A 15,908-nucleotide genomic window follows, 5' to 3' on the forward strand; every position below is an offset into this window, starting at 1 on the left:
CTTTTTGCTTGTTTTAGGTTTAATGTATTCTTCTCTATCTGGTGTCTCAAGTTTCTTTCTAATATAGGCATTTAGAGATATACATTTCCCATTAAGCACTGTTTTAACTTCATTCTGTAAGTTTTATTATATTACATTTTTACTTACTTTGAAGTTTTTCTAATTTCCGTTGGGATCTTGGCTTTGAGTCAAATGTTATTTGTGAGTGTGTTGATTTGTTTCTATGTATTTGTGAATTTTCAGGATTTCTTCCTGTTACTGATTTTTATTTAATTCCATTGTAGTCAGACAATACATTTTGTATGCATTCAGTCCTCTCAAATATATCAAGGTTTGTTTTATTAATTTAATTAATTATTTGTTATGGACCAACCTAGAGAATGTTCCACATGTGTGTGAGAAGAATGTATATTTTCCTGACGTTGAGTAGAGTGCTCTATAGATGCTGTTAGATATAATTGGTTTATAGTGTTTTTCAAGTCTTCTATGTAATTGATAATTTTCTTCCTAGTTTTTCCACTCATTATTGCAAGTGGGGTATTTTAGTCTCCAAATATTATTTATTTGCCCCTTTCTCCTTTCAATTCTGTCAGTTCTTTCTTTATCCAATTTGAGGCTCTGTTGTTTGGTCAATATATATTTGTCATTGTTATTTATTTGTGATTGATTGATGCTTTTATCATTATAAACTATTCTTTTTGTCTCTAACAAAAAACTTTTATGTGAAAGTTTATTTTTCTTATATTAACATTGCCACTTCAGCTTTCTTTTGGTTATTCTTTCATGGCATAACTTTTTCCATTCTTTCAACCTATTTCTATCTTTTAATCTAAAGCATATGTCTTGTACAGAGCACATAGCTGGATTTTAAAAATTCCTTTCTACTGATATCTGCCCTTCAATTGGAGTGTTTATTCATTACCAGTGTAATTACTGATAAGATTGTTTTTACATCTATGATTTTATTTTTTCCTATATTTTTAGTCTCTATTATTCTTTTTCTCCATAAATGCTTCTTTTGAATTAAATATTTTCTAGTAAATCAGTTTTTTAGTTTTACTATATTTTTGAGTTATTTTCTTAGTGGTTGACTTGAGGATTATGATTAGTATCTTAGCTTATAACAATCTAATTGTAATGAACACTAATTAGTTTAAATACTATAAAGAGTCTCTGCTGCAATGTAGCTTCATTTCCTTCCCTTTCTGTGTGTTATTGTCAAACAAGTTATATCTTAATACATTATATGCCCATCATAACAGTTTTATAATTATTGTTTTATTCACTTGTCTTTTAAATCAGATTGGTGAGAAAATGAGCTTGAATGAAAAATACATTTATACCGTCTTTTATATTTACCTATGTAGTTTCTTTAATAGTTCTCTTTATTTCTTCACTTGGATTCAAGGTGACATTTAGTGCCCTTTTTAGTTAAGCCTGTAGGATTCCCTTTAGTATTTCTATAGAACAGTGTTGCTAGTGACAATTCTCTGTTTTGTCTATCTGGGATGTCTTAATTTCTCCCTTTTGAATGAATGTTTTGCTGGATATAGAATTCATGGTTGACTCTTTCTTTCTCTACTTTCAGAAGGTTACCCCACTACTTTCTGGCCTCCCTGCTTTCTGATGAAATAGCAGGTGATAATCCATTGTGTATCCCTTATATGTCATGCGTCACTTTTCTCTTGTTCCTTTCATGATTGTGTCTGTCTTTGCTTTTGACAGTTTAACTATGACAGGTCTAGGTGTGTATCTACTTGATTTATCTTACTTGAAGTTAATTTGTCTCCTTGGGTATGTAAATTAATATTTTTCATCAATTTTGAGAAGTTGGCTATCATTTCTTCAAATATTCTTTCTTTTCTTTTTAAAATAAATTTATTTATTTATTTATTTATTTATTTATTTATTTATTTATTTATGGATCGTGTTGGGTCTTTGTTGCTGTGCACAGGCTTCCTCTAGTTGTGGTGACTGGGGGCTACTCTTTGCTGTGGTGTACGGGCTTCTCATTGCAGTGGCTTCTCTTGTTGTGGAGCACAGACTCTAGCCACATAGGCTTCAGTAGTTGTGGCACATAGTCTCAGTAGTTCTGGTTCATGGGCTCTAGAGTGCAGGCTCAGTGGTTATGGCACGCTGGCTTAGTTGATCCGTTGCATGTGGGATCATCCCAACCAGGGCTCAAACCCGTGTCCCCTGCGTTGGCAGGCAGAATCTTAACCACTGCACCACAAGGGAGGCCCTCTTTCTTTTCTTTAAAACCACTTTACTGTGGTATGATCAACATGGAAAAAATTGTACATCTTTAACATATACAACTTGACACGTTTAAGGATAAGTATGTAGCCATGAAACATAACCATCATTTCCAAAAGTTTTCCCTTGCAGCCTCTATTATTTTTTGGTAGTATGAATGCTTAACATAAGGTCTACCATCTTAAGAAATTTTAAAATACAGTATTGTTAGCTATAGGCACTGTGATATATAGTAGATCTTCAGAAATTATCTTGCATTACTGCAATTTTGTACACTTTGACCATAACCTCCCCATTTCTCCCTCTTCTCCTGGCAACTACCATTGTACTCTGCTTCTATGAGGTTGACGATTTTAGATTCTACATGTGGCTAAGATCATACACTATTTGTCTTTCTCTGTCTGGCTTATTTCACTTAGCATAATGTCCTCTAGGTCCATCTATGTTATCACAAATGGCAGAATTTCCTTCTTCTGTAAAGGCTGAATATTATTCTATTGTATGTACATACCATGTTTTCCTTAGTCATTCATCCAATGGTAGCTATCTAGGTTGTTTCCATATCTTGGTTATTGTGAATATTGCTGTGATGAACATAAGAGTGCAGGTATATATTTGAAAATCATGATTTCAAACCCTTTGGATAAATATCCAGAGGTGGGATTTCTGGATCATATGATAGCTCTATTATTATTTTCTTTGAGAAACCTTTGTATTGTTTTTCCATAATGAATGTACCAACTAACATTCCCACCAACAATGTACAAGGGCTCCCTTTTTTTCCACAACCTTGTTAACACCATTTGTTGTTTTAAAAATAATACCTGTCCTAACAGGTATGAAATGATATTTTGTGCTTTTGATTCTCAATTTCCTGATGATTAGTTGAGCACTTTTTTATCTAGGTGATGGTCATTTGTACATCTCCTTTGGAGAAAAATCTGTTTAGGTTCTTTGCTCATTTTAACTGAATTACTTGTATTTTTGCAATTGAGTTGTGTGAGTTCCTTATATATTTTGGATATTAATCCCTTATCAGATATGTGGTTTGCAAATGTTTTCTCACAATTCACATTTTCATTTTGTTAATTGTTTCTTTTGCCATGCAGAAGCTTTTCAAGTTGATGTAGTCCCACTTGTTTATTTTTGTTTTTGTTGCATGTGCTTCTGGTGTCATAGCCAAGAAATCAATAAGACAAATCTCAAGTATATTTTCCCCTATGTTTTCTTCTAGGAGTTTATGGATTCAGGTTTTATGTTTAAGTCTTTTATCCATTTTGAGTTGATTTCTGCATATGATGTAAAATACAGTCCAGTTCCATCCTTTTGCAAGTGAGTATCTACTTTTTTTCAACACAGTTTATTGAAGAGACTATCCTTTTCCCATTGTGTACTCTTGGGGCACTAATAAAAAATTATTTGACTGTATATATGTGAGTTTATTTCCAGGCTCTCTATTTTTTTCCATTGGTCTATATGTCTGATTTTATGCCAGTATCATACTGATTTGATTACTATGCTTTTGTAATATAATTTGAAATCAGGAAGTGTGATACATTCATCTTTGGTCTTCTTGTTATGATTGCTTTTGCTATTTAGGGTCTTTTGTGGTTTCACACGTATTTTAGGATTGTGTTTTCTATTTCTGTGAAAAATACCATTGGAGTTTTGATAGGGATTGCTTTGAATATGCAGACTTCTTTGGGTAGTATGGACATTTTAAGAAGATTAATTTTTTAATGTATGAACATGAGATGTATTTCAATTTATTTGTGTGTCCTTCAATTTCTTTCATCAATGTTTTATATTTTTCTGAGTACATGCATTTTACCTCCTTAGATTTATCCCCAAGTGCTTTACTTTTTGATTTAATTGTAAATGGAATTACTTTCTTAATTTCTCCTTCTGTTTGTTGTTATTGTATAGAAATGCAACAGGTTTCTGTATATTAATTTAGTATTCTGTAACTTTAAAGAATTCATTTATTAGTTCTAATAGTTTTTTGTTGGCATCTTTGAGTTTTTTATATATAGCATCATGTCATTTGCAAATAGTGGCAGTTTTACATCCTCCTTTCCAATTTGGATACCTTTTTTTCCAAACCTAACTGTATCCAGCTTTATTAAAGATATTTTTCATAAATAATCATGGTATTTCAAGAAAGACATGGGCAGACAATTGTTAACAGTATACAACAATTTTCAAACTCCCTTTTTCAATGGACTACTAAAATCAGAAAACCACTATAAAACCCAATGAAATCTTCGTGTGATGCTCTGAACAGGGAAAGTTTAGAGCGTGAGTTGACATTTCACATTTATCAAGTTATTTAACAACTTTTCGTGAGCCCACCTGACTTTCAGGAAATGGAAGTGAAAATGACAGAAGTATCAATCTGAAGATCCAAAATCTAAAAAAGGAACTGCTGCTCTTTTGAGGGATGCCATCTCAATGGTGACACTGGAAAGTCCTGATTGCCTGACATACTAGTAACCAATTTTGGGGGGTCAGGTTCCAACAGGTTTTTTGGTTTAAGGGAGTTAAGTCTATGCTGAAGGTGGAGAAAGAGAGGAGGACATAAAAACTAATTTTAGTTTTTCCACACCACGAGGTGTTTGTGCCAAGGTGGCTAATGTGGGTCAACATCAAGGAATCCCTCCTTCCTGGGAACCAAGAGGAAGTTTCTCAAAACTAGACAGGAAAGGTGTCTTTTCTCCACATCAGTCCAGCTTCGGAGACATTCTACTAGCGACATGTGCCCTTCCCCCAAAACACAGCAATGAAGTGTTCTGTGTACTAACAACATAGCTTAAAAGAAAGTAAAACAAAATTCTGCATTTTAATAAAACGATAAAAATTGTATTTCAAATTAGTGTCACCAGAAGTACACAGATATCAAAAATGCACACAATTCACTTGGCAACTCCAGCACCTTCAGCTTTCTGTGTCTGGTCTGTTTTGGCATCTCCATTTTCTCCAAGGATGGTTATTCCCATCCTTGCCAGCATCAGCTTTCCCTTTGGGTACATTCTCTCTCTTCTTTGCAAGGGGCCTTTTCAGGCTTGGGCTCTGGCTTTGAAGGAGCAGGTTTAGCAGATAACCTTGGATCTTCTCTGTGGTTCATCCTTCACCTTTGCTTTATTTCCTTTATCATCTCCTTCTCTTTCTCTTGGGCATGGTGGTGATGGTGGTGGGACGTAGGCCCTGAACACAAGGATGCAGTGGTGCATGGGCTTTGGTTGTTTCAGGGGTCACTCTTGTCTCTTCTTCACATTGCTCCTGGATACCTTTTATTCTTTTTCTTGCCTAATTGCTGTGGCTAGGACATCTAATAATAGGTTGAATAAAAGTGGTAGGCATCCTTGTCTTGCACCTGATCTTAGAGGAAAAGCTTTGATTTCACCAATGGGTATGATATTAGCTGTGTCTTTACCATATATTGTCTTTATTATGTTGAGGTATGTTCCTTCTATACTCATATTGTGGGGAGTTTTTATCATGAATGGAAGCTGAATTTTGTCAAAAGCTTTTTCTGCATCTATTAAGATGATCATGTGAGTTTTATCCTTTGTTTTGTTAATGTGGTGTATTACATTGATTTACTGAAGTTAAGCCATTTTTACATCCCTGAAATAAATCCCACTTAATCATGGTGTATGATCTTTTTAATGTATTGTTGAATTCATATTGCTAATATTTTGTTGAGGATTTTTGTATCTGCATTCATCCAGGATATTGGCCTATAATTTTCTTTCTTAATAGTGTCTTTGTCTGGTTTGGCATAAGGGCAATGCTGGCCTCATAAAATGAGTTTGGGAGTGTTTCTTTCCCTTCAATTTTTTGGAATAATTTGAGAAGGATCTGTGCTAACTCTTCTTTAAATATTTTGTAGGATTCACCTGTAAGCCATCTGGCCCTGAACTTTTGTTTTTTTGAAGTCTGATTCAATTTCCTTACTAGTAAATGTGCTTTTTAGATTTTCCCTTTGTTCACAATTCATTCTTAGAAGATTGTGTATGTCTAGAAATTCATCCATTTCTTCTAGGTTGTCTAATTTCTTGGCATATAATTGTTCACAGTATTCTTTCATGATCTTTTCTATTTTGTGGTATTGGCGGTGACTTCTTTTCTTTCATTTCTGATTTTATTGATTTGGGCTTTTTATTTTCTTGATGAGTCTGTCTGCAAGTTTCACAATTTTGTTTATCTTGTTGGAGAAACATCTTTTAGTTTCATTGATCTTTTCTACTTTTTGTCTCTATTAATTTATTTCCACTCTCATCTTTATATTTCCTTCCTTTTAATTTTGCTCTGTACTTGTTTTTCTTTTTCTAGTTCTTTTAAATGTACATTTAGGTTGTTTATTTGAGATTTCTCTTGTTTCTTGAGGTAGACCTCTATTGATTTGAACTTCCCTTCTAGAACTGCTTTTCCTGCATCCTATAGATTTTGGATTGTGGTGTTTCCCTTTTAATTTGTCTCAAGTTATCTTTTATTTCCTCTCTGATTTCTTCATTGACTTGTTGATTGTTTAGTAGTGTGGTGTTTAGTCTCCACGTGTTTGTGTTTTTGCAGTTTTCTTCTTGTAGTTGATTTCTAGTTTCATACATTTGTGTTGGAAAAGATGCTTGATATGATTTCAATCTTCTTAAATTTATTGAGACTTGTTTTGTGACTTAGCATGTGACCTGGCATGGAGAATGCTCTTTGTGCAGTTGAAAAGAATGTGGGGGTGGAGTCAAGATGGTGGAGTGGGAAGACAAGGAGATCGTGTCTCCCCACAAATAGACAGGTTGCTGGAGGCGAGCAGGGGACCTGAGGCCCAAACAGACTGCAGGAACCCTGGAGCAACTAGGTAGGACCTGGGGGAAGTCAGGGGTTGTGGAAGGGGAAGCCAGATGGGACCGGTGCCCCTGGGGGGTGGCTGGGTGAGGGGGTAGGTTCCTGCCTGGAGGGACTTTTGGGGGTTGGGGAGATCCAAAACCGCAACTGGGTTTCTCCCACCCAGGAGGCCTGCTGAGCTCCCTGACTTGGGAGCCTGATGGGCTCCCCAGTGGAGTCCTCCACCCTCCAAGGCCCCCTCCGGGCTGCCTGGGTCCTGGGGGTGTGGGAAGGAGGGAGGGAGGGGTAAGGAGGTGGAGAGGTGGACAGGTGGGGTGGGGGCTTTGAGATTTGGGGATGGGGAGGCAAGAGAGCGTTTCACCTGCCCTCTTGGCCAGGGAGGCCAGCTGGGCTCCCAGACCTGGTCTTTCACTCTCTGGGCCCCCCTCCAGCACGAAGGTCCTGGGGGTGTGTGGGGGAGGGGGAGAGGCAGGCAGCGGGGATGGGAAGGGATCTCTCCAGGTCAGAAGAATAGGGGAGGTGCCTCCAGGTATTCCTTCTGGGCAGGTCCTCCACCTTCCAAGGCTCCTCCCAGCTGTTGGTCCTAGAAGTACAGGAGGGAAGCAGTGTGGGGAAAAGAAGAGAGGCAGAAGAGGGGAAGGACCCACTGGGATCAGAGGATTGGGGGAGGAGCGGAAGGCATTTCCACTGCCCACTGGCCCAGGAAGCCTGCTGGGCTCCCGGACCTGGTCTCCAACTCTCCAGGGTCCCCTCCCAGACACGTTGGTTCTGGGGACATTGGGGCATGGCAAGGGAAGAGGAAGAGAGGCAGACTGGTGGTGGGACATGCCAGGAGCAGAGGACCAGGGGAGGTGTGGAGGACTTTTCTGCTGCCCACTTGGACCCAGCGGGCCTGCTGGGATCCTGAGTCTGATCCCTCAGTCTCTCTGGCTGAGTGGGTCATACAGGCATGGGAGGGAGGGAGGAGAGGAGAAGAAGAAGAGGGGCAGACAGCAGTGGGGGGGGGGGCAGGGGATCTTGCAGGACTGGAGGATCAGGGGAGATGCTGCAGGAAATCTCCCTACCCATTTGGCACTGGGAGGCCTGTTGCACCCCCAGGCCTGATCTTCAGTCCTCCAGGGAACCCTCTATGTCTCACTGGTTCAAGGGATGTAGAAGGAAAGCAGGGGAAAAGGGGAGAGGCAGGCAGGGGAGGGAGCCTTCTGGAATTGGAGGATCCAGGGAGGCAGAGAATGTATTTCCCCTGCCCACTAGCTCTGGGAAGCCTGCTAGGCTCACGGACCTGGTCTTTCACACTCCAGGGCCCCCTCCAGCTGCTTGGGACCTAGGAGAGTGGGGAACAGGGGAGAGGGAGAGAGGCAGACAGGGACTCTATGAGACTGACAGATCTGGGGAAGTGCTGCAGACATTACCCTAGCACAGTTGGCCCTTGGAAGCCTGTTGGGCATCAGAGTCTAGTCTCCTGCCTTCCAGTGTCCCCTGCAGCAGTGAGGGTCCTAGGGGAATAGTAGGGAGGGGATGAGGAAGAAGAGAACCCAAGGGGAAGGGACCCTCCAAGATTAGAGGACTAGGGGAGGTGTCTAGCATTTCTACCACCAACTCAGGCCCAGGGAGCCCACTGGGTACCTCAACCTGGTCCTTTGCTTCCAGGACCAGAGGCATTCTTGGGCCCCTCTGCTGCATTGGGCCTAAGCCCTATTCCCCACCACACCTAGGGCTTTTTCAAAGCATAGGCCCTGTGCAGTGCCTAACCTCCCCCCCCCCACCTGCAGCCCTCGTCTAATCCCCACCCCCACAGTCAAGGCCTTTTCTGTTTTTTTTTTCTTCCCACCTCCTCACTTAGGCTATTGAAGTTGTTTTACCTTCCAGGTGTTGCTCCATCTATTTTTTTTTAATTTTTTCTAACACATCTGTGAGTTTCTTATTATCATATTTCTTGTCTTGTTGTTGTTCTGCTGATAGCCACAGCAATCAGAGAAGAAAAATAAATAAAAGGAATCCAAATGGCAAAAGAATAAGTAACATTGTCACTCTTTGTAGGTGACATGATATTAGATGTAGAGAAACCTAAGAAGCTTCCAGAAAACTGCTAGCACTAATCGATGAATTTAGTAAAGTATCAGGATACAAAATTAATGCACAGAAATCTCTTGCATTCTTATACACTAACAATGAAAGAGCAGAAAGAGAAATTAGGAAACTCTCCCATTTACCATGGCAACAAAAAGAATAAAATACCTAGGAATAAACCTGCCTAAGGAGGCAAAAGACCTGTATACAGAAAACTATAAGACACTGATGAAAGAAATCAAAGACGACACAAACTGATGGAGAGACATACCATGTTCTTGGATTGGAAGAATCAACATTGTGAAAATGACTATCTTACCCAAAGCAATTTACAGATTCAACACAATCCCTATCACATTACCAATGGCATTTTTCACAGAACAAGAACAAGAAATCTTACAAATTGTATGGAAATGCAAAAGGCCCTGAATAGAAAAAGCAATCTTGAGAAGGAAAAATGGAGTTGGTGGAATTAGGCTTCCTGACTAAAAACTATACTACAAGGCCAAAGTGATCAAGACAGTATGGTACTGGCACAAAAATAGAAAGATAGATCAATGGAACATGATAGAGAACACAGAGGTAAACCCACATACATATGGGCACCTTATCTTTGACAAAGGAGGCAAGAATATACAATGGAAAACAGACAGCCTCTTCAATAAGTGGTACTTGGAAAATTGAACAGCTACATGTAAAAGAATGAAATTAGAACACTTCCTAATACCATACTGAAAAATAAACTCCAAATGGATTAAAGACCTAAATGTAAGGCCAGACACTATAAAAGTCTTAGAGGAAAGCACAGGCAGAACACTCTATGACATCCATCAAAGCAAGATCCTTTTTGACCCACCTCCTGGAAGCATGGAAATAAAATCAAGAATAAACAAATGGGACCTTATGAAACTTCAAAGCTTTTGCACAGCAAAAGAAACCATAAACAGGACAAGAAGACAACCCTCAGAATGCGAGAATATACTTGCCAATGAAGCACCTGACAAAGGATTAATGTCCAAAATATACAAACAGCTCATGTAGCTTAATAACAAAAAAGCAAATAAACCAATCCACAAATGGGCAGAAGAACTAAATAGACATTTCTCCAAAGAAGACATCCAGATGGCTAACAAACACATGAAAAGACACTCAACATCACTAATCATTAGAGAAATGCAAGTCAAAGCTACAATGAGGTGTCACCTTACTCCAGTCAGAATAGCCATCATCAAAATATCTAGAAACAGTAAGTGTTGGAGAGGTTGTGGAGAAAGGGGAACTTTCCTGCACTGTTGGTGGGAATGTCAGCTGATACAGCCACTATGGAAAATAGTTTGGAGGTTCCTTAAAAAAGTAAACATGGAAGTACCATACAACCCAGTAATCCCACTACTGGGCATATACCCAGAGAAAACCATAATCCAAAAAGAAACATGTACCCTGATGTTCATTGCAGCATTATTTACAATAGCCGGGACATGGAAGCAACCTAAATGCCCATCAACAGAGGAATGGGTAAAGAAGATGTGGCACATACATACAATAGAATATTACTCAGCCATAAAAAGGAATGAAATTGAGTTATTTGTAGTGAGGTGGATAGACCTAGTGTCTGTCATGCAGAGTGAAGTAAGTCAGAAAGAGAAGAATAAATCCCGTATGCTAACTCATATATATGGAATCTGAAGAAATGATCCTGATGAACCCAGTAACACTGCAAGAATGGAGATGCAGATAGAGAGAATAGACTTGAGGACACGGGGCTGTGGTGGGGGGTGTGGGGCAAAGGGGAAGCTGGGACGAAGTGAGAGAGTAGCACAGACTTAGATACACTACCAAATGTAAAATAGATAGCTAGTGATAAGTTGCTGTATAACAAAGGGTGATCAACTGGATGGTGGGTGATGCTTTAGAGGGCCAAGACACGGAGGGTGAGAGGGAGTTGAGGGAGGGAGGAGATTTGGGGATATATGTATAAATACAGCTGGTTCACTTTGGTGTACCTCAAAAACTGGTACAAGAGTGTAAAGCAATTATATTCCAATAAAGACCTTAAAAAATAAAATAAAGTTGTCAAAATTTTTAAAAAATGTAAAAGAATGTGTATTCTGCAGCTTTTAGATGGAATGTTCTCTATATATCTATAAGTCCGTCTGATTTGCTGTGTCATTTTAGGCCAGTGTTTCCTTACTGATTTTCTGTCTCAGTGGCATCTCCATTAGTGTAAGTGGGGTTCTAAAGATATTGATGATAGACATCAAAGATGACACAGATGGAGAGATAAACCATGTTATTGGATTAGAAGAATCAACATTGTGAAAATGACTGTACTACCCACAACAATCTACAGATTCAGTGCAATCCCTATCAAATTACCAATGGCATTTTTCACAGAGCTAGAACAAGAAATTATACAATTTAAACAGAAACACAAAAGACCCTGAATACCCAAAGCAATCTTGAGAAGAAAAAATGGAGCTGGAGGAATCAAGCCCCCTGACTTCAGACTATACTACAAAGCTACAGTAATCAAGACAGTATGGTACTGGCACAAAAACAGAAATATAGATCAATGCAAAAGGATAGAAAGCCCAGAGATAAACCCATGTGCATGTGGTCACCTTATCTTTTACAAAGGAGGCAAGAATATACAATGGAGAAAAGACAGCCTCTTCAAGGGACAAGTGGACAACTACTTGTAAAAGAATGAATTTAGAACGTTCCCTAACACCATACACAAAAATAAACTCGTGTATAAAAACAGATGATTGAACTTGGTGTACCCCCCAAAAAATAATAAATAAATAAAATTAAAAAATAAAATAAAAATAAAAAATAAACTCAAAGTGGATCAAAGACCTAAATGTAAGAGCTGACCCTATATAACTCTTAGAGGAAAACATAGGCAGAACACTCTATGACATAAATGACAGCAATATCTTTCTTGACCCACCTCCTAGAGTAAAGGAAATAAAAACAAAAATAAATAAATGGAACCTAGTGAAACTTAAAAGCTGTTGCACAGCAAAGGAAGCCATAAATATGATGAGAAGACAACCCTCAGAGTGGGAGAAAATATTTGCCAATGAAGCAACTGACAAAAGATTAATCTCCAAAATATATAAGCAGTTCACACAGCTCAATATCAAAAAAACAAAAAAACCAATCCAAAAATGGGCATAAAACCTAAATAGACATTTCTCCAAAGAAGACATACAGATGGCCAAAAAACACATGAAAAGATGGTCACCATCACTAATCATTAGAGACATGCAAATCAAAACAACAGTGAGGTATCACCTCACACCAGTCAGATTGGCCATCATCAAAAAATCTAGGAACAGTAAACGCTGGAAAGGATGTGGTGAAAAGGGAACCCTCCTGCACTGCTGGTCAGAATGTAAAGTGATACAGCCACTATGGAAAACAGTATGGAGTTTCCTTAGAAAGCTAAAAATAGAACTACCATATGACCCAGCGATCCCACTACTGGCCATATAACCAGAGAAAACTATAATTCAAAAAGATACATGTACCACAATGTTCATTGCAGCATTATTTACAATACCCAGGACATGGAAACAACCAGAATGCCCATTGACAGATGAATGGATAAAGAAGACGAGGCACATATATACAATGGAATATTACTCAGCCATAAAAAGGAATGAAATTGAGTTATTTTTAGTGAGGTGGATAGACCTAGTGTCTGTCATACAGAGTGAAGTATGTCAGAAAGAGAACAAATACTGTATGCTAACACATACATATGGAATTTAAAGAAAAATGGTATTGATGAACTCAGTAGTAGAGGAATAATAAAGACACAAAGGTAGAGAACAGATTGAGGACATGGGGAGGTGGGGAAGGAGAATCTGGAACAAAGTGAAAGAGTAGTATTGACATTTATATACTACCAAATGTAAAATAGATAGCTAGTGGGAAGCAGCTGCCTAACACAGGGAGATCAACTTGATTGCTGATGACTTAGAGGGGTGGGATATGGAGGGTGGGAGGGATGCTTGGGAGGGAGGCTCAAGAGGAAGGGGACATGGGGGTGTATGTATAAATACAGCTGATTTGCTTTGTTGTACAGCAGAAACTGGCACAACACTGTAATGCTATTATACTCCAATAAAGATTTTTTTAAAATAGTTTAAAAAAAAAAAAGAAAAATCTCTTCTACTCACCACAAAAATAAAAGTTCCCTACTACTACTGTATTCCTGTCAATTTATCTTATTTCTCTTAATATTTGTTTTATATATTTAGATTCTGTAATGTTGAGTGCATAAAAGCTTACAAATGTTAAATCCTCTTGTTGGGTTGACCCCTTTACCATTACGTAATGTCCTTCTTTGTCTTTTTGTTACAGTCTTGTTTTAAAGTCTATTTTGCCTGATATGAGTATTGCTAACCACTCTTTCTTTTCTATTTGCATGGATTATCTGTTTCTATCCCTCCACTCTCAATGTATGTGTGTCTGAGGTGAGCCCTTGTAGGCAGCACATAGATGGGTCTTTTTTTTTTTTTATCCATTCAGCTGCCCTGTGTCTTTTAATTCGAGCACTTATTCCATTTACATCTAATGTAATTATTCATATGTATGTACTTATTGCCATTTTGTTAATTGTTTCCTAGGGGTGGAAAGTAGTTGTCATTATTTTTTATTCCTGTCTTTTTCTTTTGGTTTCTTACTGTGTGGTTTCAAGACTCCTTTAATGTTATGTTTCAATTCCTTTCTCTTTACTTTCTGTGTATTTTTTTTAAAAGCTCTTTATTGGAATATAATTGCTTTACACTGTTGTGCCAATTTTTGAGGTACACCAAAGTGAATCAGGTGTATTTATACATATATTCCCACACCCCCACCCTCCTGAGACTCCCTCCCACTTTCCCTATCCTGGCCCTCTAAGTCATCACCCATCATCGAGTTTATCTCACTATATTATGCAGGAATTTCCCACGAGCTATCTATTTTACACTTGGTAGTGTATAAATGTCAATGCTACTCTCTCACTTCGTCCCAGCTTACCCTTTGCCCCCGTCTATGTCCTCAATTCCATTCTGTACATCTGCATCTTTATTCTTGCCCTGTCACTGTGTTCATCAGTGCCTTTTTTTTTTTAGATTTCATATATATGAGTTAGCATACAGTATTTGTTTTTCTCTTTCTGGCCTACTTTGCCCTGTATGAACCTAAATGCCCATCAATAGATGAATGGATAAAGAAGACATGGCATATATATACAATGGAATATTACTCAGCCATAAAAAAGAATGAAATTGAGTTATTTGTAATGGTGTGGATAGACCTAGAGTCTTTCTGTGTACTCAATGTAGGTTTTTGGTTTGTGGTTATCATGAAGTTCATGTATATTGGCATGTATATAGCTATTTATTTTAAGCTTATAGTCTCTTAAATTTGAAGGCATTTGAAAGTATTATATTTTCACTCCCTGTCCCCAATGTTTTATGTTTTTGAAGTCATATTTTGCATCTTTTTATTTCATGTCTCCCATAACTACTTATTATTGGTGTGGTCAACTGTACTACTTTTGTTTTTTAACCTTCATGCTGACTTTTAAAGTGGCTGATCCACTACCATAACCATATATTTGCCTGTACTCGTGAGATTTTTCCACTCATGCATTTTATTATTTTTAGTTGTGGCATTTTCTTTTACTCTTAAAGAATACCTTCTAACATTTCTTGTAAGGCTGGTTTAGTGGTGATGAACTCCTTTTGTTTTTGCTTGTCTGGGAAGCTATCTCTCCTTCAATTCTGAATGATAACCTTGCCAGATAGAATATTCTAGCATGTATTTTTTTTTCTTTCAGCACTTTAAAAAGAAATTGGCTGAGCTAGGTCTTCATCACTGCATACAGGCTTTCTCTAGTTGTGGCGAGCTGGGGCTAATCCTTGTTGCAGTGCATGGGCTTCTCAGTGCAATGGCTTCTCTTGTTTCAGAGCACAGGCTCTAGGCATATGGGTTTCAGTAGTTACAGCACGTGTTCTCAGGAGTTGTGGCACGCTGGCCCTAGAGTGCATGGGCTTCAGTAGTTGTGGTTCATGGGCTCAGTAGTTGTGGTGCATGGGCTTAGTTGTTCGGCATGTGGGATCTTCCCAGAGCGTGGATTGAACCCATGTCCCCCACATCGGCAAGTAGATTATTAACCACTGCACCACAAGGGAAGTCCCAGCACTTTAAATATATCCTGCCACTCCCTTCTGGCCTGTAAAGTTTCTGCTGGAAAATTAGCTGATACTCTTAAGGGGTTTCTGTTTTGTGTAATTAGTTGTTTTCCTCTTGCTGCCTTTAAGATTCTCCTTATATCTTATAACTTTTACCACTTTAATTATAATGTGTCTTGGTGTGGATCTCTTTGGGTTCATCTTCTTTGGGGCTGTTCTTCATGTATCTGGGTGTCTATTTTCTTTCCCATGTTAGGGAATTTTTCAGCCATTATTTCTTCAAATAAATTTTCTGTTTCTTTCTCTCTCTCTTTTCCTTCTGGGACCCCTATAATGTGAATGTTACAATGCTTGATGTTGCCCCATACGTCCTTTCAATTCTCATTAAAATTTTCTTTTTTGCCTTTTTGCTTTTTTGATTGGGTGATTTTCACTATTCTATCTTACATATCATTTATTCATTCTTCTGTATTATCTAATCTGCTGTTTATTCCTAGTGTGTGTGTGTGTGTGTGTGTGTGTGTGTGTGTGTGTGTTTAATTTTAG

The 15,908-nt window shown here is 38.3% G+C and overlaps 2 protein-coding genes and 1 pseudogene across 2 annotated transcripts in view; 1 reads left to right on the forward strand and 2 right to left on the reverse strand.

The window, feature by feature from the left end:
• The window catches only part of LOC130842312 (melanoma-associated antigen D4), a 129,501-nt gene that overhangs the window by 58,096 nt on the left and 55,497 nt on the right, over positions 1 to 15,908 (reverse strand). The window lies entirely within an intron of this gene.
• Positions 1 to 15,908, forward strand: part of LOC130842311 (melanoma-associated antigen D4) — a 129,501-nt gene that overhangs the window by 52,513 nt on the left and 61,080 nt on the right. The window lies entirely within an intron of this gene.
• LOC130842314 (non-histone chromosomal protein HMG-17-like) lies at positions 5,169 to 5,420 on the reverse strand (annotated as a pseudogene).

Source organism: Hippopotamus amphibius, chromosome X, assembly GCF_030028045.1.
Source record: "Hippopotamus amphibius kiboko isolate mHipAmp2 chromosome X, mHipAmp2.hap2, whole genome shotgun sequence".
Classification (NCBI taxonomy): Eukaryota; Metazoa; Chordata; class Mammalia; order Artiodactyla; family Hippopotamidae; genus Hippopotamus; species Hippopotamus amphibius.